Source organism: Echinops telfairi, unplaced genomic scaffold, assembly GCF_000313985.2.
Source record: "Echinops telfairi isolate 266 unplaced genomic scaffold, ASM31398v2 ScPeMD7_23;HRSCAF=83, whole genome shotgun sequence".
NCBI lineage: Eukaryota > Metazoa > Chordata > Mammalia > Afrosoricida > Tenrecidae > Echinops > Echinops telfairi.
Window position 1 is genome coordinate 54,494,752 of NW_022103920.1, and position 23,830 is coordinate 54,518,581.

General features: G+C 42.4%; 1 pseudogene; it reads right to left on the reverse strand.

The window, feature by feature from the left end:
* Positions 1 to 21,342: 21,342 nt before the first annotated feature.
* Positions 21,343 to 22,236, reverse strand: LOC101640263 (annotated as a pseudogene).
* Between the last annotated feature and the right edge of the window lie 1,594 nt (positions 22,237 to 23,830).

A 23,830-nucleotide genomic window follows, 5' to 3' on the forward strand; every position in this document is an offset into this window, starting at 1 on the left:
GACATCGGACAGTGTAAGGCATGACAAAATAATAATAATTTATAAATTACAAGGGTTCATGAGGGAGGGAGGGGAAAAATGAGGAGCTGATACCAAGGGCTCAAGTAGAAAGCAAATGTTTTGAGAATGATGATGGCAACAAATGTACAAATGTGCTTGACACGATGTATGGATTGTGATAAGGGTTGTACGAGTCCCCAATAAAATGATTTTAAAAAATCAGAGACATGCATAAAGTAGGCCATAGCTGGAAAAGCAAATGAAAATATCAAGATGTTTCTTCTCTGCATATTATGACTCTTCATAAAGATCAATCGTTTCCTAATAGTTTTCTTTCTTCACATTGCTTTGATGGGAAAGATAGACTTTGTACAACCCAGCAGGTAGGGCAACATTGTACAAGGACCATTTCTTTTACAGTCACTGATGATGTGCCACTTTCTTTCCCTACTGTAGGTGGCCTAAACAAAAGCCGAACCCACGGCAGCCAGTCAATTCTGACTCACAGGAATCTACCGGAGAAAGGTGAATGGCTGCAGATGGTTTCCAAGGGTGTTAACCTGTATGGAGGCAGATGGCTGCGTCTTTCTCCTTCCTGTGGAGCAAGGCTGGTGGGTTCAAACCACTAACCAGCTGTGTGCTCAACCACTGTACCACCATGGCTGCCGTAGTTTCCCTTAGGTTATGAAATCTTCAGGTAAAGGATTGACGAACATGCCTTAAAAAATGGACCCACAGGCACACAATTCCAAAGGCATGAAAGAGGGACATTAAGCACTCCCACTGCCCTGCCCCACTTTCAGGTGAGTTCCATAATCTTGTGGAACATTTATTGAAGCATCTTCCATAGATAGGTTATGCATGTAAAAACATGTACATCTATTCCTAGAAAATACAAGTGACAGCCTTCTACATCTTTTTTTTTAAACGTTTAATAAGATAACTTGGAGCTCATTCATAACAGAGCAAAATCATCCTGTTTAAAGTCACACACACACACACACACACACCCTAATGCCCCTCACATGCACCCCTTTATTGTTTTGTACTTTGTTCTACAACATTCATTGCTTTCTAACAAACTGTAATTTAAACATTGTGCTTGTGTGTGTGATTTACTTGAGCTCCGGGGGTGCTGTGAGGTGAGCATTGGACTGCTAAGGCAAGGTCAGCTTCTCAAATCCACCAGCAGCTCCACTGGAGAAAGATGAGACTGTCTATACTCCCATATTGATTTACATTCTCAGAAAACCCCCAAAGCAGTTTTACTCTGTCTTGTAAGGTAGCTATGATGGGATGGCAGTGGGTTTGGGTCCACCTAAGTGGTGAGGCATATACTGGGGAACGTGATAAAGTCCCTTATTTGCTGAATGTATGAATCAATTGAATAAATTATTGAAGGGAAAATGATGCACAGATACAGATTTGTAAAACAGAAATGGAAAAAGTCAAGATCTTGGAAACCGTGCATGTCAAGAATGTATTCTTGGTGCAGTTAAAACAGTGTTTCACCAGCTAAAGCAGGGTGCTCAAGTTACTGACTCTAAGGATTGCCAAACTTTTGTGATAAAATTGTTTGAAAATAGCCAACGCCTCCGGCTACTTCATCTCTTGCCATTCCCAGGGTTCTGCGTTTCTCCTCCCCTCAGCCTCCTTTTTCATCCTTAACCTTTTCATTTAATTACTTCTCTCTCAATGTTATGTCTCCAGGGTCGGAGATCGTGTCTGTGAAAGTAGTGATGGGCATTCTGGCCTCGTTTCAGGAAGCATCTCTGTTGTGAGATGTTGCTTCCTGAGCCCCAAGGGCAGGGGTTGGAAACAGGCCATAGAAGGATGTTCCGTATTCATATATGGATGGGCAGTGCGGTAGTTAGATGTTTGCCAACTTGATGGTTCCCGTGTGGAGGTAGGAGTTGAGCCCAACCTGTCCATCAGCCTGGTGATGTCTCCTTGGTGCTGTGGCCTTTGTAGAAGAAAGAAACGGAGAACTCTCTCTCTGCCCCTTCAACTTCCTCCTTCCTAGGACTCTATGTCTACCTCCATGGGTGGCCCCACATGGGATACTGATTCGGGGAACCAACTTGGGCACTGTTGGCACCCTGCCATCTTCCCACCAACCTCGGATCCCCATGACTATGGACTCACTGTCTGGTGATCTCTCTCTTTTCCACGTCACCATTGGCCTGCAGCCAATTAAGTCTGAAGAAGACCCTGGCTAGCATTGGATCATGGACTTGAATTGGACTTTGGCTGGGATACCTATTGATATAAAATTAATTCTTGATATAAATTTCTTACACACACACACACACACACACACACACACACACACACACACACACACACGAATGTTACTAGCTTTATTTCCATAGACAATCCAGCCTAACATAGTAACAGCAACCACTGAAAGAGTTTTGCTTTCTCAGAACTGACATCTGGGTTTTTTTTTTGGTGGGGGTTGGGGGGGGCGGCATGATGACCGAAAGAAAGATGGGAACGTGGACTATCGATTGGCATGAACAAAACATTATTAGAGAAAGCGACTGGGGAAGAGCCGACTGGATAACTTACCCCCCAGTTCCCTTAGATCCCTAAATGTCCAGGCTGGTAGCTTTTTGGTTGTGAGGTACTAGCCCCCACAAGCGGAAGTGTCCAAGGGGCGGTTGTGTAATCGAAGAGTAAAATTAGAGAGAGACCAGACAAGATAAAGCATACAATTGCTCACTTCCAGGATGGCCATGATCTCAACAGCCAGATCTGTGCAGAGACAGAGAAAGTATTTTCAACCAAAGCTTATATACCTCAGGGAGCATGCAAGACCCCCTAATTATGGGTAACCACATGCGTACCAGGAAGGGGGTGTGCAGTAGGCATACGTGTGGCAGGAAGGCACACATGGAACAAGGTGGGTGGGCTCTAGAGTCAAGATGGTAGCCTAACCTTGGTCATCCCTGAGTTGGTTTGACCTTATGTGTTTTGGGGTTCTCCTTCAGGGGAACAATCCATTATCCTTATCAGAATGGAATGGACTCTACTAGGGTGGGACAGAATATAGGGTCTGATTGCTCTAGATGGCTGATAACCTTCAGGCAGATAACCTTTAAGCAGTTGACCTCCAAGTGTACAGTCATTGACCATGTGTTAGCAGGTAGCACCTTAGGTTTGGCATATGCTATGGGGGGACAACCTGGGGAATAACTTTTCTGTTTCCCACATTTGGTAATGTTATAAAGTTGTGCTTCCTCCCCCCACTATCGTGACCCCCAATTCTACCTTACAAATCCAGCTAGACCAGAGGATGTACATTGGTACTGATAAGAGCTAGAAACACAGGGAATACAGGACGGATAAGCCCCTCAGGACCAATAATGAGAATAGTGATACCAGGAGGGTAAGGGTAAGGTGGGGGGAGAAAGGAGGAACCAATTACAATGATGTACCTATAACCCCCTCTGAGGGGAATGGACAATAGAAAAGTGGGTGAAGGGAGACAGTGGTTGGTGTAAGACATGAAAAAAAATTGTAAATTATCAAGGGTTCATGGGGGTGGGGGATGAGCTGACACCAAGGGCTCAAATCATTTTGCAAATGATGATAGCAACATATGTACAAATGTGCTCGATATAATGTATGTATGTATGGATTGTGATAAGAGCTTAAGAGCCCCCAATAAAATGATTTTTTTTTAAAAAAGAAAGAGCTTTATATAAAGTATAATTGTATATTAAGAAAACATCCCAGTCCAGTCCAGATACAGTTCATAAGTCTTGTATTAGCCCATATGTCCGATACCAATCCATAAAGTCCTCTTCAGACTCACATGATTCAGGAAGCTCACAGGCCAGTGGGTGGAAAGTCTTGTGGATCCAGTGGTAGTGGAAGCAACTCAGTGCTGGTATGGGTCTCCACCTGACTCCTCCAGCTCCAGGGCTCTGACTCCATCAGTGTAGCTCCACCCCTTTGACAAGTGATTGTGTAACTGCCGCAGACCACAGCTTGTCAACTTGACATTTTTACATGACTCTTTAACCATAAGTTTTAAATAAAACAATAATAAAATCACGTCTGTACCTAACAGGATAAAACTGAAATGCATACAATTTAATTTCTGCCAGCCTCATTTAAACATAATAATCTATAATGAACTAGACAATATCCTATGCCCAACAATTGCAGTTATGTGAACACCTACACCATAATCCTATGAATATCTTCCCTCACCTATGAAAGTTTGTAAGCCAGCCACTTCATGCCTTTATCCCCCCATTTCGGGTACCCAATTTCTATACTGCCCACTTAAATCAACTCAGTGCTCTGAGAAGACAATAATATTCTTTGATGTGAAAAATCTTTATTCCAGTTGGGACCTGTGAGCCTGCATCCATAAGCAAAGTCAAATCAGGACAGGCCATCCAAAAATCCAGCAGCAATATGCACTAATTCACAGGCTCTAAACATCTTCTCTTCATCTGGTCAGGTTCTGTTGAACTCATTGGTCTGCCTCACTTAGCCTCAACAGGGTGCCCATTGGCTGCCTTGCCTGTAGACTACTGGGGCCCCATCCCAAATTCTCAAGGATCCTAGTTCCCTTGGGCTAGGTCATGAACTTCAGACCAGTCAACCTGCTCTGATTTTCTTCTCTAGTCCCCGTGAACATGAGTGTCAGTGGCCAGACTCAACTCATCTCTTTATTGCTGCATTTTTCTCACTTCCACTCAACAAGTGGATCCAGGTGGTCACTTATCAAGCATTTCATCCTGCCCACAGGCTTCCTTTAACATACGTTTAGTCCTAGAGCTGAGTGTTCCTTCCATGGCTCCATTTTTTTTTCCCCACCCTCAGGCACAAACCACTAGTTCAAAATTTTTTAAAAAACAAAGGGTCCCTTTTTTTCTCTCCAACATTTCTCTTACAAGCCCCTTAGGTAAGTCTCTTCACCTTCAAATGTCCTGAGCACTAAAGATACTGGGTGGGCACAGCTTTTCAGAGCCTTCTTTTCAGGTGAGTCCTAACCCCTTTAAATATTCAAATTAATCAGACAAGTGGGCTTACAAGGTCTCTATTTTCATATATTCCAATAATCATTTCTGTCAATCATTATGTAATAACAATAGTCAGAAGAAAACAGTATAAATCTAGTATAGCCAGGTCTTAAACGAAATTCTTAAAACACTCAAATTCTATCCTTATCTAAACTTATTTTAATCCTTATCTAAACTATGCCATTGATTCGAAATATAGCCTTAGGCTATATTTCAAGCCAGAGCCAGGCTTTCTGCCAGCCATTTTCACTAAGCAGCATGGTCTCTGAGAAATTCAAGGGGTGATTTTGCCCCCTGAGCTCAAAAGATACATCAATAACATTCATTTTTGCCATTTCAAACAGGAATAGCCAAAGACAACCACCAAACAAAAGAATAAAAACTTTAACTTCCCATATTCTTTCCAGAAAATCTAGTAAAATGCATGGCCATATCTGACTTCTGGCTAGCCAAAGAAGAAAAACAAGCATAAGGCAGAAGTCAAATAAGCATCCACTCTCTCCATCTTCATGATTTGCTTCTCTAGTACCCCACTTCCAAGGGACCATATGTATTAGTCTGATTTGACTACAGAAGCAAATTCACAGACACTCATATGTGTGTAAGAAAAAGCTTTATATAAAGAGTAATGTATATTAAGAAAACATCCCAGGCCAGGCCAGATCAGGTCCATAAGTCCAATATTAGCCCATATGTCTGATACCAGTCTTTAATTCCTCTTCAGACTCGCACAACATCTGCAATGATGCCAAAAGTAGGAAGGTCACAGACCAATGGGTGGAAAGTCTTGTGGATCCATAGGCAGAGGAAGCATCTTAGTGCTGGTAGGGGTCTCCACGTGGCTCTTTCAGCTCCAGGGCTCTGGCTCCATCAGTGTAGCTCCATGTGGCTTGTCAATAGGAATATCTCATAGAGAGAGTATGTGTCTCACCTCTAGGGAAGAAGACAAGAGTTCCCAGAATCCTCAGGAGAAGGCCATGCCCACACAGAGGCCTCCTTGGCTATGACCTGATTGACAGGCTAGACTCCACCCCCTTGCTCAAGTTGAAAAGAGACGGTGTAACTGCCAGAGTGTAAGTTTGTTGAGAGCAGGAACTGTCTCTTTCTTATTTCTGTATTCCCAGAGCCAGGAGTAGTACACAATAGGTCCTCAAAAAATACACAATAGGTCTTCAAAAAATACAGGTCCTCAAAAAATACCAATTGCTTAAGGTAGTAACGTCAATAATAGAAAATAAATTAGTCCTCCAATGTGCAAAATAAAATCTGTATTATTGCATTTATTCCTTTAGGCAAACCTATTTCTAGAAGCGTAAGGAGCCCTGGTGGCATAGTGGTTACGCATTGAGCTGTTAGCCATAAGGTCAGCAGTTCGAATCCACCAGCCACTCCATAGGAAAAAGATGAGGCTTTCTACTCCCGTGAAGAGTTAACTGCCTTGGAAACCCAGAGGGGGCAGTTCTGCCCTGTCCTATTTGGTTGCTACAAGTGCTATTGGAACAATGGTAATAACTTTGGATTTTTGGTTTATTTCTAGAAGTCCAAGATAATAATATCAGTAATACCTCTAATAAAAATGCTAATATAGAACCCACGATGTGTCAGGCCCTGTTCCAAACACTTTATAAATATAACTCACTTTAAACTCACAACAATCCTCTGAGGCAGATTCCCATTTTACATTGAGGAAACTGAGGTACTGAGCATAGCAGCACAGCTAGTAGCTCCCCAAACTCAAATTTTATCATTTCTTCAGTGGGAAAACTTCAAACAGTATTTAGCTTGAATGAATGCCTTCCACATTTATCACTGGTGTAGGGGGCACTGTCCATATAGAGGAACAACTGGTTCATATGAAGTGTTAGGCAGTCTGGTGGCTGCCCTTGATTGTGGGCTCACTCTACCCCTGGAATTCCTCTAGGAATTCCGAGAAATCCCAGTAGAGTAATGCAGGGTCCTTGCTACAAAGAGTTTGCACATTAGTGGAGAGATCAGACATTCCCCAAAGTGGGAGAGAGCCATGGAACACAGGTTCTTTGATTTAATCAGTCTGAGGACTATAGATCTGCAAGGAATGGACAGTGCTAAACAAAATTACTAGACACATTTTTCACATCTTTGTATTTATAGTCATTTATAACTTTCTGTGATAGTAGGCTTTCCATTTGCAGACATAAAATGTAAGTATGAAGTTGTGTGTGTGGGAAAAGGTCAAACTACCCCACCTCGGCAACTGGATAGCTTGCAAGATCTTCTGATATGTAAGGAATGTTAGATCCAAACATCAGATCGAGCCGATTTCCAAATGACATCCCTGCAAATATCAATCGATTCACCTAGGTCAAGGACTTAAAAAAATTACTATATTGAGAATTTTTCCTCTCAATTATCTTGGGGATTTATGACAGTACAGAAGCATTAATTTAGAAGAATTGGATGCATCTCACCGGATGAATTATACACCACTTAAAACTCACCAAGAGTTCATTGAAGCATACATACAGACCGCACGTCTTAATTCTGTCACCGCTCCAGCGTGGGTTGGGTGATACTCACTCTGTTTCACTGAAGGACTGAGAACGCCCTCAAGGCAGAAGTGACTAAGGAACTTCTGTCTTCATTTCACGCTGGTCACACCCTCCAGGGCCGGCTGGGGCACTTCTCTTTTCAGAGAGAATTGCCACGAGTTCCTGCTCTGTGTCCATGATTTCTCCAAGTTCAGTCCTTGGGGTGTCGTAGCTTTCTGTCTTCACTAACCAGACGGTATCCACCCTCGTCCTATTCTGTAGCTACACACACTTTGCTTTTACACAGGTCTGCAAATGCCAGGAACTTGTCATGTGGTGTGGCTTTCTTAAAATATAAATGCACTCTACTAATGATGCTTGCAAAAATATAAAAGACCAAACAAAACTGCTTTCTGCCTTGTGTTGTGTTGTGTTGTCATCTTTTAGTAAGAGCTTCTATAGCCAGAGGGTGTGAGCTGTTTGACATCTCTGGTTTTAGGTGGGGAAATAATAGTTCTGTCTTGGTAAGGTCTTGAAGACTCTCATTACCTCCTAATCCCATAGGGGTATTTTCTGTCTTTCAGAAACCATCAAATGTCCATTTGGGTTGTAGCAGCTGGGGAAAGGATTATTTCCTACTCTTTATTAGTAATCGCTACCGAATACCAACTAAGCAAAGAGAAAGCTCAATTTACAGGCTCTGTTCTTTAAAAATATTTACAGAGATGCACTTATTCTAAATTTCCCATGATCATAGTTTAATAATATGTTATGGAGCATTGTTCAGCTTAGAATTTTTATAGAACGAAATATTTGCTCCTATCTGGAGCCATATAGAAATTTTGAATGAAAACATTGAGGAGAGAAGACCTACTTAGCAGCATGGTCTTAGATATGTTTGTTGTTTGCAATATGGGTTCTTCAGCCGCAGGGAGTAGAGCACGCTTTGTCCGGATAATTGAGGAAACCCCACTACGTCATCCTTCCGCAGAGGATGTTCTTTGAGCTAGTTCAGGGATAAAGCTAGTTTCTTGGACATGGCTTCTTCTAGAGACCAGAGAGCAGCAGCGCCAAGACTACCATGACCTTCAACTTTCAACTTCCCCTCTGTCGCCATGACTCTATTTCTATGACCTCCCAAGACTGATAGTTCTAGGGTATGAAAGCTTGTATTGATTTAATTAGTAATCACATTCATCATTTTAATAAAAAGAGACAACCAGAGATTCTGAACCTGGGGTCTGTGAATTCAGATGAGGGAGAAAAAAATCATTATTTTCTTAAGTTCACACTGAAATGTAGAATCCTTTGAATTATGAATGTAGACTCCGAGCCTTGGAGCCGTAGAGTACTATATTTTGCTATTCTTGCCTATCGTTGTGTCAGAGTAGACCTCAATAATATTTTTGTGTTATTCTACATGATATAATCACCTTTATATGCAGTTTGGACCTTTTAATAGTTCAGAATTACAGTATTTATTAGGTTTGTGCCCACTTTGTTATTTAATACATTTATTAAGAAATTGTATACTAAGAGGGCGTGAGAAGTGACATTCTAGTTTTGTAAAGAGTTATAGTCCTGATAACCCACAGGGGCAGTTCTACCCTATTACATACTATGGGTAGCTAGCTATGAGTCAGAATCAACTCTATGACAGTGAGTGAATATATACTAATAATTAAAAAGCAAAAAATTGTGATAAATAGTAGTAGTTGCTATTGCAAGACTATCGATTTTATTTTCTGCATTTAAAAAATATTGTTCTGAGTCCATAGACTTCACCAGATTTTCAAAAGGGTCTTTGGCACAGAAAAGTTTAATATGTCTGCCCTAGTCCTTATGTCTAAGTCTAAGGGCAACTAATCTTAGTTGTCTTTAGACTTTCTCATTTAGTTAGTCTTAAAGCGTATCATTTGCTGCTTCAGCAAATGATTGTTTACCGCATTTCCTTTCAAGAGCATAGTATAGAAAACAATAGATAACATTCTAATTTTCCAAATCTGTCCAGGCCTTTGTTTTACATCCATTTATATAATAGCTTTATTTGCTATCACACTGAGCAAATTTTATTTATTTTCTTCACAAGAATTCGATACTGCTAACTGCCATCAAATCAGTCCCCATTCAGTGACCTTATGTACAATAGACCAAAACCCTGCCCAGCCCGGCACCATTAGCTCATTTTTGCAGCCCTTGTGTAAATCCAGTTCCGTGAGGACCTGCCTCATTTTTGACTGACACTCTGCTTGACCAAACAGGATGTCCTTTTCCACAGTCTGGTCTCTCCTGGGGAGGGGTGGTTACATTTTCTATTCACAAAAAGAGTTACAGTCTCCGAAACCCACAGAGGCAGGTCTACACTGTCCTATCGGGTCACTATGAGTTGGAATCAACTCTATGATGAGGTTTTTTATGTTTTGGTTTCCCCTAACAACGTGTCCAAAGTAGTTGAGGTAAAGTCGCACCATTGTTACTTCCCGGGAGCGTTCTGGCTATATTCCTCCCCAGGCAGATTTGTTTGTTCTGGCAGTCCATGGCGTAGTCCATGATCGCTGCTAACCCCAGAGCTCAAAGGAATTGCATCCGTTCTCCTCCAGTATGAGTATGAGGCACATATTACAGCTTGGGTCAGGGTACCTCAGTCCTTAAAGTAACATTCTCTAAAGCAGTGGTTCTCCACCTGTGGGTCGTGACCCCTTTGGGCCCCGAATGACCCTTTCACAAGGGTTGCCTGATTCATAACAGTAGCAAAATTACAGTTATGAAGTAGCAACGAAAATAATGTTATGGTTTGGGTGGGTGGGGGGGGGATTCAGCACAACATGAGGAACTGTATGAAAGGATCATGGCATCAGGAAGGTTGAGAACCGCTGCTCCACAGTAAAGATTCTTGTGTAGCAGATGTGCCCAATGCATTGTTTGATCGCTTGACTTCTGCTTCCATGAACATTGACTGTGGATCCAAGCAGGGCATAATACTTGACAACTTCCATCTCTTTTCCATTGATCATGATGGTACCTACTGGTCCACCTGTGGGCATTTTGGTCTTCTTTCCATTGAGTGGTAATTCAAATTGAAGGCTGCGACCCCTGATCTTCATCTGCAAGTGCTTAAAGTCCGTCTCCCTTTCAGCAAGCAAGGGTGTGCTATGGGCAGATCACAGGTTGTTAATAAGCCTTCCTCCAACCCCGATGCCATGTTCTTCTTGATTTAATCCAGCTTCTCTGATGATTGCGTCAGCAGACAGATGAAATAAATCTGGTGAAAGGACACAACTCTGACACACACACCTCTGATGATTTAAAACTGTGCAACAATCCCTTGTTCTGTTCGCACAACTGCCTCTTGATCTGTGTACAAGTTCCACATCAGCATAGTGAAGTGTTCTGGAATTCTCATTTTTCTCAAGGTGATCTGCAGTTTTTTATGACCCACACAGTTGAATGCCGCATATATTGCTAATCCTACAGGTTTCTTAGAGGAATAGTCTTCTGAATCATATCCGTATATGATTAAATTTGTTGTTGGTTACCATAGAGTCAGTTTGATCCCAGGGTAACCCACGTGTGCGAGTAACATTTCTCCATAGTATTTTCAAGGCTCTGATCTTTTAGAAGCAGAACGCCAAGTTTATCTTCTGAAATGCCTCTGTGTAGATTTGAACCATCAAACTTTTAGCTAGTAATTGAGTGCTTGGCTTCACCGCTAACACCACCACCACAGGACTCCTTTTCAAGTATAGGCTTATCATATTCATTTTTGTTATTTCTCGGCCTAGATCATGTTGGTGTTGTAAAGTGTTACCAAGTCAGTTTTCAGTCATAGCAACCCGGCAACGACGGAATGAAACACGATTGTGTCGTCCATTTTGTGGCTTCATTACCTGTCTTCTTAGTGACCTCTTGCTTTCTTCATTTGTAACGTCCTCGATACTGTCCCACAACTTAGCTCGTCTTTGTAGTGTTTGGGGCATCAAACCTGGTCTGTGATTTCAGGTGGGATATAGTTAAGGTGATAACATTTGGCTTTTGTGGATTGACTTGTATTAATTTTCTTTAGCTTCAACTTGAATTTGCACATAAGCCGGCGTTCCCCTGACTTTGTATTGACCGATGATACTGAGCTTCTCTATCACCTGTTTCCATAAGTGTAGCTGATTGGACTCCTTTGTACTTATCTAGTGAGTTCCACATGTATGGTCACCATTTATATAATTGAAAAGGGTTATGTCCGATGAATGGGTTGTGGGTCTTGCAAAATTCTATTATACAAAGTTCTAACGTGTCACTTCTATTGCCAAGGATTAAAGATTTACTGAAAGAAGGAATTATATTTTATTCATATTTATATCTGCCATGGTCCGAGCACAAAATATTTTGCATATATACACCCAACATTTTAATTAAGAAGTGAATCTCATTATTGTCATCTAAAAACATCATTACTTACTTTCTCCTGATTTCCTGTATGTGCTTTAAAAAAAACACCTCGGATCAGTTACCAGCCTCTGCTAATCAGTCTACCTCAATGTGCGTAATAGCGCCGTGAGAGTAGCTGTGTCATTTCCACCGTGGTAATGCTCTCTCCTCTACTGCACCATGAGTTCATCTTCGGCCTGAAATACTATTCTTCATTCTTGTGTTTCTTTCAAAGAACGACCGAAGGACATGCCATTGTCTTTTGGTAACAAGTTCTTATGGGAAATGTGAACCGTATGACCTCTCCCACATGAATATATAGCATTGTAATGGACTCCACAAGTGGGGGTGATGATCATGTCCTGTCACATAGAGAAGTAGCATACAAGGTATGGGCATTAAAATTATTTGGGTGACTCTTAGATGTAGTATTTACTAGCTATATGACCTGGTTCACAATATTTAGCTTCTCTCCATCTCTTTAAAAAAGTCATTTTATTGGGGCTTGTACAACTCTTATCACAATCCATCCATCCATCCATTGTGTCAAGCACATTTGTACATTTGTTGCCGTCATGATTCTCAAAACATTGTCTTTCTACTGAGCCCTTGTATGAACCCCTCATTTTGCCCCTGCCTCGCCCACTCTCCCTCCCTTCCTCCCTCCCTCATGAACCCTTGATAATTTATAAATTTTTATTTATAAATTATTATTATTTTGTCATGTCTTATACTGTCAGAAGTCTCCCTTCACCCACTTTTCTCTTGTCTGTCCCCCAGGGATGGGGTTATATGTAGATCCTTGTGATCGGTTCCCCCTTTCTATCCTACCTTCCCCTTCCCCTCCTGGTATTACTACTCTCATTGTAACTCCTGAGCAGTTTATCTGTCTCCTGGATTCCCTGTGTTTCCAGTTCTTATCTGTACCACTGTACATCTTCTGATTTGTAAGGTACCCAGATTTATAAGGTAGAATTGGGATCATGATAGTTGGGGGTGGGTGGCAGGTGGCGGGTGGCGGGGGCTGGGTAGGAAGCATTAAAGAGCTAGACAGTTGTATGTTTCATCGGTGCTATACTACACCCTGACTGGCTCGACTCCTCCCCGAGACCCTTCTGTAAGGCTGTAAGGGGATGTCCAGTTGCCTACAGATGGGCTTTGGGTCTCCACTCCACATTCCCCCTCCTTCACAATGATATGATTTTTGTTCTTTGATGCCTGATACCTGATCCTATTGACACCTTGTGATCATGCAGACTGGTGTGCTTCTTCCATGTGGACTTTGTTGCTTCTGAGCTAGATGGCCTCTTGTTTATCTTCAAGCCTTTAAGACCCAAGATGCTATATCTTTTGATAGCCGGGCACCATCAACTTTCTTCACCACATTTGCTTATGCACCTGCTTTGTTTTCAGTGATCATGTCAGGAAGGTGAGCATCATGGAATGCCAGTTTAATAGAACAAAGTGTTCTTGCATTGAGGGAGTACTTGAGTGGAGTCCCAATGTCTATCTGCTATACTTACCCTATAAATATATGCACATAGATCTATTTCCCCATCATCATCTATGAATATATTTACATATATACATGCCTGTATTTAGACCTGTATAAATGCCCTTTGTCTCCTAGTTCTTTCCTCTAGTTCCTTTTACTTTCCTCTTGTCCCACTGTCATGTTCAGCCTTCATTTGTGTTTCAGTAATTGCTCTTGTACATTGCCCTTGATCAAGCCCTACCAGGCCTCCCACATCTTCCTCGCCATTGATTTTGGATCACTTGTTCCCTTGTCCCTGGGTTTGTTAACACCCACTTCTTTTCACCATCATCATATATAAATGTATTTACATATGTACATGCCTAGATAGACCGGCAGAGATAATAATATGCACAAAAAACAAGACAGAGCAAAACAAAACAACAACAACCAAAACCAATGACAAAAAAAAAAGCTTGTAAATAATTCATGGTCTGTTTGTTGACCTTTATGAGTGTTTCTGGTTGATGGGGTGCCATGCCCTGGCCCCAAAGTCTATTTTTTATATTCCCTGGGAACTTGTTTGCTCTGTTCCCCTTGCTATTCTGTTGCACACCCTTAGTGTTTTGCCTTAGTGTGGGGTGGGGTCAGATCGTGCAATTCCTGCACTGGGTCTCCAGTGTTGTCCCCTGCAGCACTATGGGTCAGTGAAGGACGTCGTGTCTCATGGTGGGGCCAGGCCTATGGTCCTCTCTATGCTTTGGCTGCTCTGAGTGGGAATATTGTCCTCACGGTTTGGTGGCCAGGATGTGCTCCACTCGCTCTTCCTCCCCCTTCACTTGCTCCTGTGTGCTCTGATCAGACATGTCCCTCTCCCTGAGGTGTAGCTTCAGCGCTATCCTCTGAAGTGAATTCTGCGTGGAGTGGGGGTGCTATCCACGTAGTTGCGATTGGGGCCAGCCCCCTCAGACCTCTCTACTGGTTCCCTGCTTCATGCCAGCATGTTGCATTCACATCTTAGAGCACCGGGCTGAAGTCTGGTCCCTCTTTCCCTGTGGAGATATAAATAATACCCTCCCCTTGGGTGGGTCAGTGCCCTGTTCCCCTGCTGCCCACGTCTTTTTTCCCCTCCTTCTTTTTAGTTGACTACCATATGTATCCCTGGATTTGGTCTGTCCCCTGCCATACTACCTGGATCTCACTCCTGGAATGTATGTGTACAGTAGCTTTTTCCCTATGCTCCCTTTGCATTTTTCAGCTTACCTCAGCAGACTCATGTTGTACTTGTCCTCTTGTTTAGCTTCTCTTTGTCTCAGCTTCTTTGTGTGAAAAGAGTGCTAATAGTCCCTGTATCAGAGAGTTGTTGTATGTATTAAATAAAATAATATTTGTAAGACTCTGAGAGCAATAACTGGGTCTTAATAGGTTCTCAGCAATCTTTAGTTACAATTATTTGACGTTTTCAAGACACAGCTACTGAATTTAGTACACAGAGTGAAACTGAGTGTTTTATATTTTAAGAACTATTTTACTTGTTTGCTTCCCCACCCCACCCCAGTTCTCAGGTTTCCCTCATTTCACTTTATAGCTCCCACACCTTTTCTCCTTCTGTTGCGGTGAGCGATAGGAGGTGTGAGTAGTGGCAACACTGATCATCAAGATCCGATTGGGCGTGAAGTAAGTGACTGGGCTGGCACCAGCAAAAAGCAGAGTAGACTGCAGTGATGAAAGGAGTTTCATATGTCTGAGTCCTGGGGAAAGCTTCCTTCAGGTGAACTTGAAGTGTTCCAGAGGTGTATCTACAGAAGAAAGGAATATGAACTGCCAATGTGTGAAATGTATTTAATATCTATTACACGGGCTAGCTATTTAATTGTTCAGTATTTAATGCAGATAAAATCGCATTAGTATTTTGGATAAGCCTACTTCCTTCCTTGTTTATGCAGTGACTTTGGGCTCTCGGTTGAGATTTCCGTGTTTGTTAAGAAGGTGGTCTGCTGTCCTGATTCGCATGACCCATTAAAACCGAAACAAGCCAAACTTCCTGCCGCTGAGTCAAGGCCGACTCCTAGTGACCCTCTCGGGCAGGCTTCCCAGGCCTGTCACTGGTTTCGGTGTAGAAAGCCTGAGCATGCTCCGTAGACCACCCCCTTGTTTGTACATCTTATTAACCACTCGGGCAGAGAAGACTTCACCCCAGCTGGGCTCAGTTTCGTGTGTCAGGAGGAGAAGACAATTCGGTCTGTGCCATATAACATTGTCCTACAGTCCCCTCAAATCAGCAGATACTCATACCTGGGTGCTGAGTGAACCTTTAAGCCCAGTAGGAGGGAGGTAGGAGGCAGGTATATCTTTGAGAAGGTGGTTATATTTTTGTTGGTGGTAAGCAAGGTGGGGCAGCCTGCCATAGGTAACAACACTTAACATTACTTACATAGACCCTCAAGGGAGACTGTACCTGGTATTATGTTACTAACTGGACATTTTGGACCTAGTTTCTATGCCGTCCTTGATGACCCAGGCCAAGTACTATAGACACCCAGAACTTCAGACTCTGACCTTGTGGCAGTTACATAATCTCTTGTCAACTTGAGCAAAGGGGCAGAATCTAGCCTATAATCAGGTCACAGTCAGTGATGCCTCTATGTGGGCATGGCCTTATGCTGAGGTTTCTGGGAACGCCTGTCTTCTTCCCTGGAGGCAGGAGACACGCTCTCTCTGCTTCACATTCTGTTGACAAGCCACATGAAGCGATGCTGATAGCAGCAGAGCCTTGCGGCTGGAGGAGTCACTTGGAGACCCACGCCAGTGCTGAGATGCTTCCACAAGACTTTTCACCCACTGGCCTGTGATCTTCCTACTTTTGGCAACATTACATATGCTACATGAATCTGTAGAAGAATTCATGGATTCGTATTGGAAATACGGGCTAATATTGAACTTATGGGCTAATATCGAACTTAAGGACTTGATCTGGACTTGGCCAGGATATTTTCTTAGTATACAATTGCTCTTGGATATAAAACTCTCTCTTAAACACTTATGAGTGTCTCTGGATTTATTTCTCTATCCAACTCAGTCTAATACAGATCCCTTGAGGTACATAACTTCCTTCATTGGCCATATCAGAAGGCTCTGATATGGAAACCTCGTAACCTCACTAAGTTAACTCACTGGTGGCTGATTTAAGGAAGTGACAAACTCCTTTGGGCTGAAGGATGAAATACCATGTTGTTTTTGTTGTTAGGTGTATAAGAAAGAGCCTTATATCAAGAAATAATCATGCTTCAATTAAACATCCCAGCCCAGTCCAAACATCCCAACTCAAGTCCAGAAGTCCAATACTAGTCCAGAAGTCCCATTTCAGACTACTCATGCAGCCACAGGCAATGATGCAGAGTGCAGGGAGATCACAGGCTGGTGGGTGCAGAGTTGGGTGGGTCCAATGGTGGTGGTCCCACTATGGAGCTCACAGGCATCAGGGTGAACAAGCCGGAAGGTGGACACACAGAGAGGGTGGTTCCCAGGACCCTTCTTATGAGAAGGTCAGGCCCACAAGAAGGCTCCATCATGCTGTGACCTAATTGACAGGCTAGACTGCACCCCTACACTTTTATATCTTTTTTCTTTATTATTAATTGGGAGCCAGTACATATATCATATCATTCCATAGTTTAATTATGTGAAGCAGAATTGTACAAGTGCTACCACAATCAGTTTCCAAACATTCCTTTTCTTCCTGGGCTCCTGGATATCGTCTCCCTTTTCCACTCTCCTACCCACACCCGTACACACACACACACACACACACACACACACACTGCACATTTATATATTCAAGTTGACACGAAATCAAGTCACTACCACACTGATCTTATGCACAACAGAACAAAACACTGCCTGGTCCTGACCCAGCCTCACAATTGTTCCTATGCTTGAGCCCGTTGATGCAACCACTGTGTCCATCCATTTCCTTCAGGACTCTCCTCTCTTTCTCTGCACCTCTACCAAATAATATCCTTCACCGGGCACTGGTCTCTCCTGACATATCCAAAATATGTAAGATGAAGTCTTGCTATCCTTCCCTCTGAGAATAGTCTGGCCATACTTCTTCCAATATGAATCGGTTTATCCTTTTAATAGTCATGGTACTTTCAATATTCTTCACCAGCAGCACAATTCAAACACATCAATTCTCTTTGTTCTTCTTTATTCAATGTCCAACTTTCACATGCACATGAGCCAATAGAAAATACCATGGCTTGGGGCAGTCTCACCTTCATCTTAAACATAACATCCTTGCTTTTCAACACTCTAAAGAGGCCTTGTGCAGCAGATGAAATACTCTAGTGACAAGAAGCAGATGGCTGCTATCCCAAGGTTATGGATTTGGATGTCATTGGACTTTGGTTCAGATCTCTTGCACTTACAGTGCTCAGTGAATGGCGGCTTTGGACTATCATGACTTTGCTAATTTCATACACCCTTTGCTGTTTTATGACACGTCTTCGTCTAGCAGGCTTGGTTCTGCCTTTGGTATGAGCATTATTGAAAGCTTTGTGCTATCTCCTATCCTCATGGTTTGTGCATAGCGTCCAGTCACTTGAATTTTTGATCTGGGCAGGTCAACAACTCATGAATTTTGCTCTAAAAAGCTGCCCTCAACACGTACACTTTCCTCTTCTGAACAATATTTGAAATTCTATGACATTGGCTAAATTAATGATACTATCTATAGATTTACCATATGGCCCATGAGGATGATTTATAATGTTCCTCAATAAAAGGATAATGCTTTCTTTCAAGTGAACCAGGGACATATGTAAACCATAAGCACTTGAATGGATTTTGAGCTTGCACCTAACCATGATCCCTAATTTAAGAACAATTAGTTCTTATGATATGGCCCTGCTCAGTATTTGCCCTCATGAAGAGATCACTGAAGATATGGGTGCTACAGCAAAGTGTGGTGAAAAGCAGATCGTTCATGGCCATCAGAAGGCTTAGTGTCTGGGGTCTTAAAGGCTTATCTTAAAATAGGCAGCCATCTGAGTGAGGCATCACACCTGCCGCTGTAATCTAAGGTTTGTAAATAATCAAATTCAAGACTGGAGGAAGGAATGGAACTAGAGCTTGAAATTCCGAGCACAGGGAAAGCCAAACTCCATTTGCAGGGTCCCCACACTGTTAAACGTCGGGTGTGTCCCCGCTAACCATTAACCAGGGGCATGAATCATTCTTGTTATCAGATAGAGTTCAATGGAAAGTGGACTAATGTAGATGTAGTTAGGTTACAATTTAACACCTTATCATTTGTTTTTGCTTTTGAGCCATTTTGCATTTGTTTTAGCTTTTATCATCTTCTATTATCTTCTTTGATTTAATTTCTATTATATTTTCAGCTGAGGTTTTTCCTCTGTTTTATTTTGTTATTGTTGTTGTTTTTTGTGGGTATGTTTGTGTATGAAATCCAGGATAGGTGACTCTATAGGGACAGTAAATAGATTAATGCTTTCTTGAGGTTGGAAGAAATGAGGAGTTAATAATAACAAGTACAAGTAAGAAGAAAGAGCACTAAAATTGAATGTGGTATTGATTGCAAAGTTTTCTTTAATATATTTAAGTGATTGAATGCTCTGATATTTGAATTACATCTCGATAAAGCTATTACAATTAATAGTTTATGCTTCAAGGTACTCATATATAAATATTCATTTTTTTTGGATTATTCTGTTACATTTAATTTTTCTTTTTGACTAGATTGCTGTATTTTCTTTTTATCTTGTTGATATAATTTGGTACTTGTAGTTGTCTGAAATATGATCCTGCTGGGACTGTTTTGCATTAATTTATCCTTGAAATTCTACATCTTGTATTTTCCATTTCTGAATATATTTATCAATGACTTGTTCCTTTATCATTGCTGTGTTTTTATGATGTGATGTGACAACGTCTATAAGTAGGCTAGTTTATAATTCAGTCCCTTCTGTGTGTTGAGGCAAGTACCTGTGAACACTGAGTAATGTTTATTGAATAAGTTGAGTTTTAGTTCAAATTCTCAATTTGACATTTCTGATTAGCAGGCAATTGCTTAATGGGGTTTCCAGTTCTCGGGTCTCTTGCTTTGTGATAGTCGCACCAGGGTGCAGCTGCCTTAGCAGTTCCCTGCTTCAGCTTGCAAGATTGACTCCCTACAAGACATCCCCAAGGAGAAGCTACATGGACCTATCCCAATGCAGCCCTGGGTGCTGGAGCAGCCGTGTGGAGATCCCTGCTAGTGCTGAGATGCTTATTCGTTCACTGACTCAGCTTTCCTCCTGCAGTCGGCATCATTGCCTCTGTTTTGTGAGGTGGAGGACTTTGTGGACTGGTGTTGGGTTAATGGGTTAATGTTGGACTTGTGGGCTTGGGCAGCATTGGGTTGGGATGTTTTCATGATGCACCTTTCTTTACATAAAACTCTCTCTTATACATGAGTTGCTGTGGATTTGTTTCTCTAAAGTACCTAAACTATCATATTATGGTTTGGAGTTTCCAGAGAGTAGCTATCCTTTTCTTTTTCTCTTTCTTTTTCCCAACAGTTTTATTGGGACCCAGCAGTGAATTATTATATAATTCACGCATTATACACTCCATATAGCTCAATCACATCAAGAAGAATTACACAATCATGACCACAGTCAATTTCAGAACTACTCATAGTTATTATCTCCCCATTTCCTCCAACCTCTCTTGTTATACAACCAAGTCTATCTTATTTTTTTTTAATTAGTTGGGATTTAGTACATATATCATATCATTCCATATTTTAATCATGCCAAGTAGAATTGTACAATTGTTACCACAATCAGTTTCCAATCTTTTTATACATGGAATCCTTGACATCATCTCTCTTCCTGTCCTCCCCTATCCCCTACCATGAACCCCCTTCCCCCAAACTCCTTATTCCATTTGCTGTCCCTATAGGGTCATCAATATCCTGGGTTTCTTCTCATAAACAGCATATAACGCAGCTTCAAGAGAGTGACGTCCATGGACAGAACACCCCAAGAAACTTTTCCCCAAGAAACTGTTATTTGCTGTTTTTACTTAGAACTTCATTTTGGCAAAGAAGGCCTGATGGCACAGTGGATAGTGCTTGGCTGTCCAATTTGTAGCCTTGGAAAACCCCCCGGGCAAGTTCTACTGTCCTACAGCATCTGCATTAGTCAAAGCGGACTTGATGACAATGTGTGTTGGTTGGTCATTTTGTTAATAGGTTAATACAGCGCTACAAAATATACATTTTGATGCTTTTAGCTTAAGTAGATTTGTCAACTAAAAATGGGTATTTGCATAAGCCGAACCCATTTTCGTGGAGTCAATTCCAAGTCTTAGCTTTTCTGAGACTGTAAACCTTTTCTTTATTCCTCAGAGCAGCTGGTGGGTTTGAGCCACCAAACTGTCAATTAGTAGGCCAACACTTATTGCATCGTCATTCTTAAGTTTTACATGCATTCTTTTTTCCTTTGAGTGATTTTTTTTCTTATATAACCCACTATACTGGGAAATTAAAGGGGGTAGGTGGTCATGAGGCTTGCTGTCATATTATATTTGAATATGGTAGATTTCCAATCTAAAATGAAGGCTAAAATGTCAAATTAATTCATTATTGAAGCATTGTGAGAAAGCCTAAAGTTAAAAACACTGGAAAATGAATCTTACATGAAGTAACTTTGTTCTTTCTTTTTTTTAGTTTTAAAAATGTATTTTATTCAACTTGGAAAATGAATACAAATCTGAGGGTGGTTTGAGGGCAGGGGAGGCAAGGAGCAGGAACGGTGGCATGGGGATGTGCACTACAGTGGTTGTCTCCTGTGCCTGCCCCGGAGGCTGGGGTGATGGTGGAGCAGGCAGCTCAGGTCCGGAGGAACACCATGGCGAGGAGGCCCAAGACATAGGCTGCTACCAATTTCTGTCCCAGTGAGACATGCAAGACTTGGGGCAGCTGGCTGCCCAGTTCACTGTGGAGTGGGAGCAGCAGGAAGGCCGCAGCAACAATGCCGGTCAGCAGGAAGAGGAGGAAGGAGCTGGTGGCCAGTTGTGGGTGGGCGTTCTCCTGGAAGTGCCTGGCGGTGGGGGTTGGGGGTGGTGTCCTGCCAGGAGGCCCTGGTGGGGGCACCTCCTGTCCTGCCTGAAGCTCAGGAGGGTAGGCCGGCGCCCTCAGGACCAAGGGGATGTCCTTGCGTCCCACCACTTGCCCTTCGGCCCCCTCCTCAGACAGCTCAATGCGGAAGCGGTCCTGGACATCGAAGTGGCTGGGTATGGGGGCCACGTGGCGAATCACAATATCAATGCAGGACTGAGGTCTCACGTAGCCCTTGGCGTCGATCACTGTATTTGGCAGGTGCTGTGCACAGGACTTGGAAGCGAAGCGCAGCTCCCGTGGGGTTATAGAGGGTCAGCAGCTGTCGGGGTCCACTCCGTTGGTCTGCCCTGAACACTAGATCAGGGGGAAAGACAAGGACCGGGACAACGGGTCCCGAGGGAGGAGAGGCGCCCCGGGACCCCCGCCCAGGGGCCCCCGGACCCACCAGCGCCTAGTCCTGGAGTGCCCCACGGCACATGCAGGCTCTGGGCGGTCGGACATCCAAGGGCAGAGCTCAGGGGACAAGGCCCGGAGGGTAGAGCTGGGCGAGCGCGGGAGGTGAGGGGGGACTGGATGAGACCGTGGGGGGACGCCTGGAACCACCCTAAAGGGGCCTCCGTCGACCCCCACCCAGGAGACCGAAGCCGTTCCGCTTTCTAAGTCGGCTTTTAGACCCCGCCCCTGAGTTTCCAACTTTGTTCTTAATAAGAGGAATGTTTGGTTTGGGTAAGAGGATGAGCATGAGAGCAAACCATAGGTACTATGGTAACTGGAAGCTACAACAAAGCTCCCTACCGGTGACTGGAGATAGGTTCTGATGACACCTTAACCACGAAAGCGAAGCTTGAATGGCTTATAAGGCCATCAAAATTCAAATGTAAGAGCGATACTCACTCATAGCATTCTTTTTAATAAAGATGCTGGATAGATGCCTTGCAAGGTCGATGAAAAAATTAAATGAATGGCTCTCTTGTTCTTTTCAAGGCCTTGCTTGAAAACTGTCTTATTTAATAAAGTGTCCTTGTTTTTCTTAAGTTTTCAAGGTGTAGTCAAGCAGAAATTGTTAAGCAGGTCCTCAATTTTCATACTTTCCAGAATAACATATTTATATAATCTTTGAAGACTGCGGTAGTTACCAATCAATCAGGTCACAACCTGATGATGCCTCCTTGTGGGCATGGCTTTCTCATGAGGATTCTGGGAACTTCCTCTCTTTCTTCCTGGAGATGGACCACACTCTCTTTCTGCTTTATTTTACTGTGGATGGGACACTCAGAGATCTTGAGGATCTTGAAGAGTCACACCCAGACAGTGGGTGGAGCCAGTGCTGGATTGGATCTGCAAGACTTTCCACCTACCAGCCTGTCATCTTCCTGAATTGGCTTCATTGCATGTGCTGTGTGAGTCTGAAGAGGACTTTATGGGCTAGTATTGGACATATAGGCTCATAGCAGACTTAGGGACTTGATCGGTACTGGTCTGGGATGTTTTCTCAATATACAATTGCTTTTCGATATAAAGCTATTTCCTATACATATATGAGTGTCCTTGGATTTGTTTCTCTAGTCAACCTGCCCTAACATGAGATATATTTACTATCTTTAACTGTTCAATCAAGTTAATATGTCAGTAAGAACATCCATTTATTGATGGACAAATATTTATTATGTAGAACATTCTTTGAGTTGGCGATAGTAGTGGGATATGTAGAAAAGTTTTAGCAAATAAGAAATTTAAAAGATGTTTTCCTCCAGTTAATCTCCATTGCCACAAAATTAGCTGGCATGATAGATCATATTTAGATTAAAATATGTAATACCTCTCTAAATTTTACTTAGGTAACAAAGTATAAAATGCTATACCTCTTTGTATGTTCATTGTATGTGTATGTGTGTGAGAGAGGGAGAGATAGTGGGAGGAAGGGCACGAGAGGAGAGGGGGTTAAGTATGTAATCTAAATTGGAAAGAACTTTTAATTAAGAGTGCTTTGTGGGGTGGACTTTTTATTTTTATTTCAATCTTGCAAGCGTGGTTATCAGGGCACCTGAGGGCATGTAAGAAATATGAATCATAATTAGTGGTAGAAATTAGTGATGCACAGTTAGCTTGGGTAGAAAAAGATGAAAAAGCAAGCCCACTGTGCTTCAAGTGATAGTATTGTATAAGATAAACAACATCATTTAAACTATATTTAGTATAATCTTGCATCTGATGTCCCTATAAGCATCTCTGTTTGCATTCTTTGTTATTTGCTACA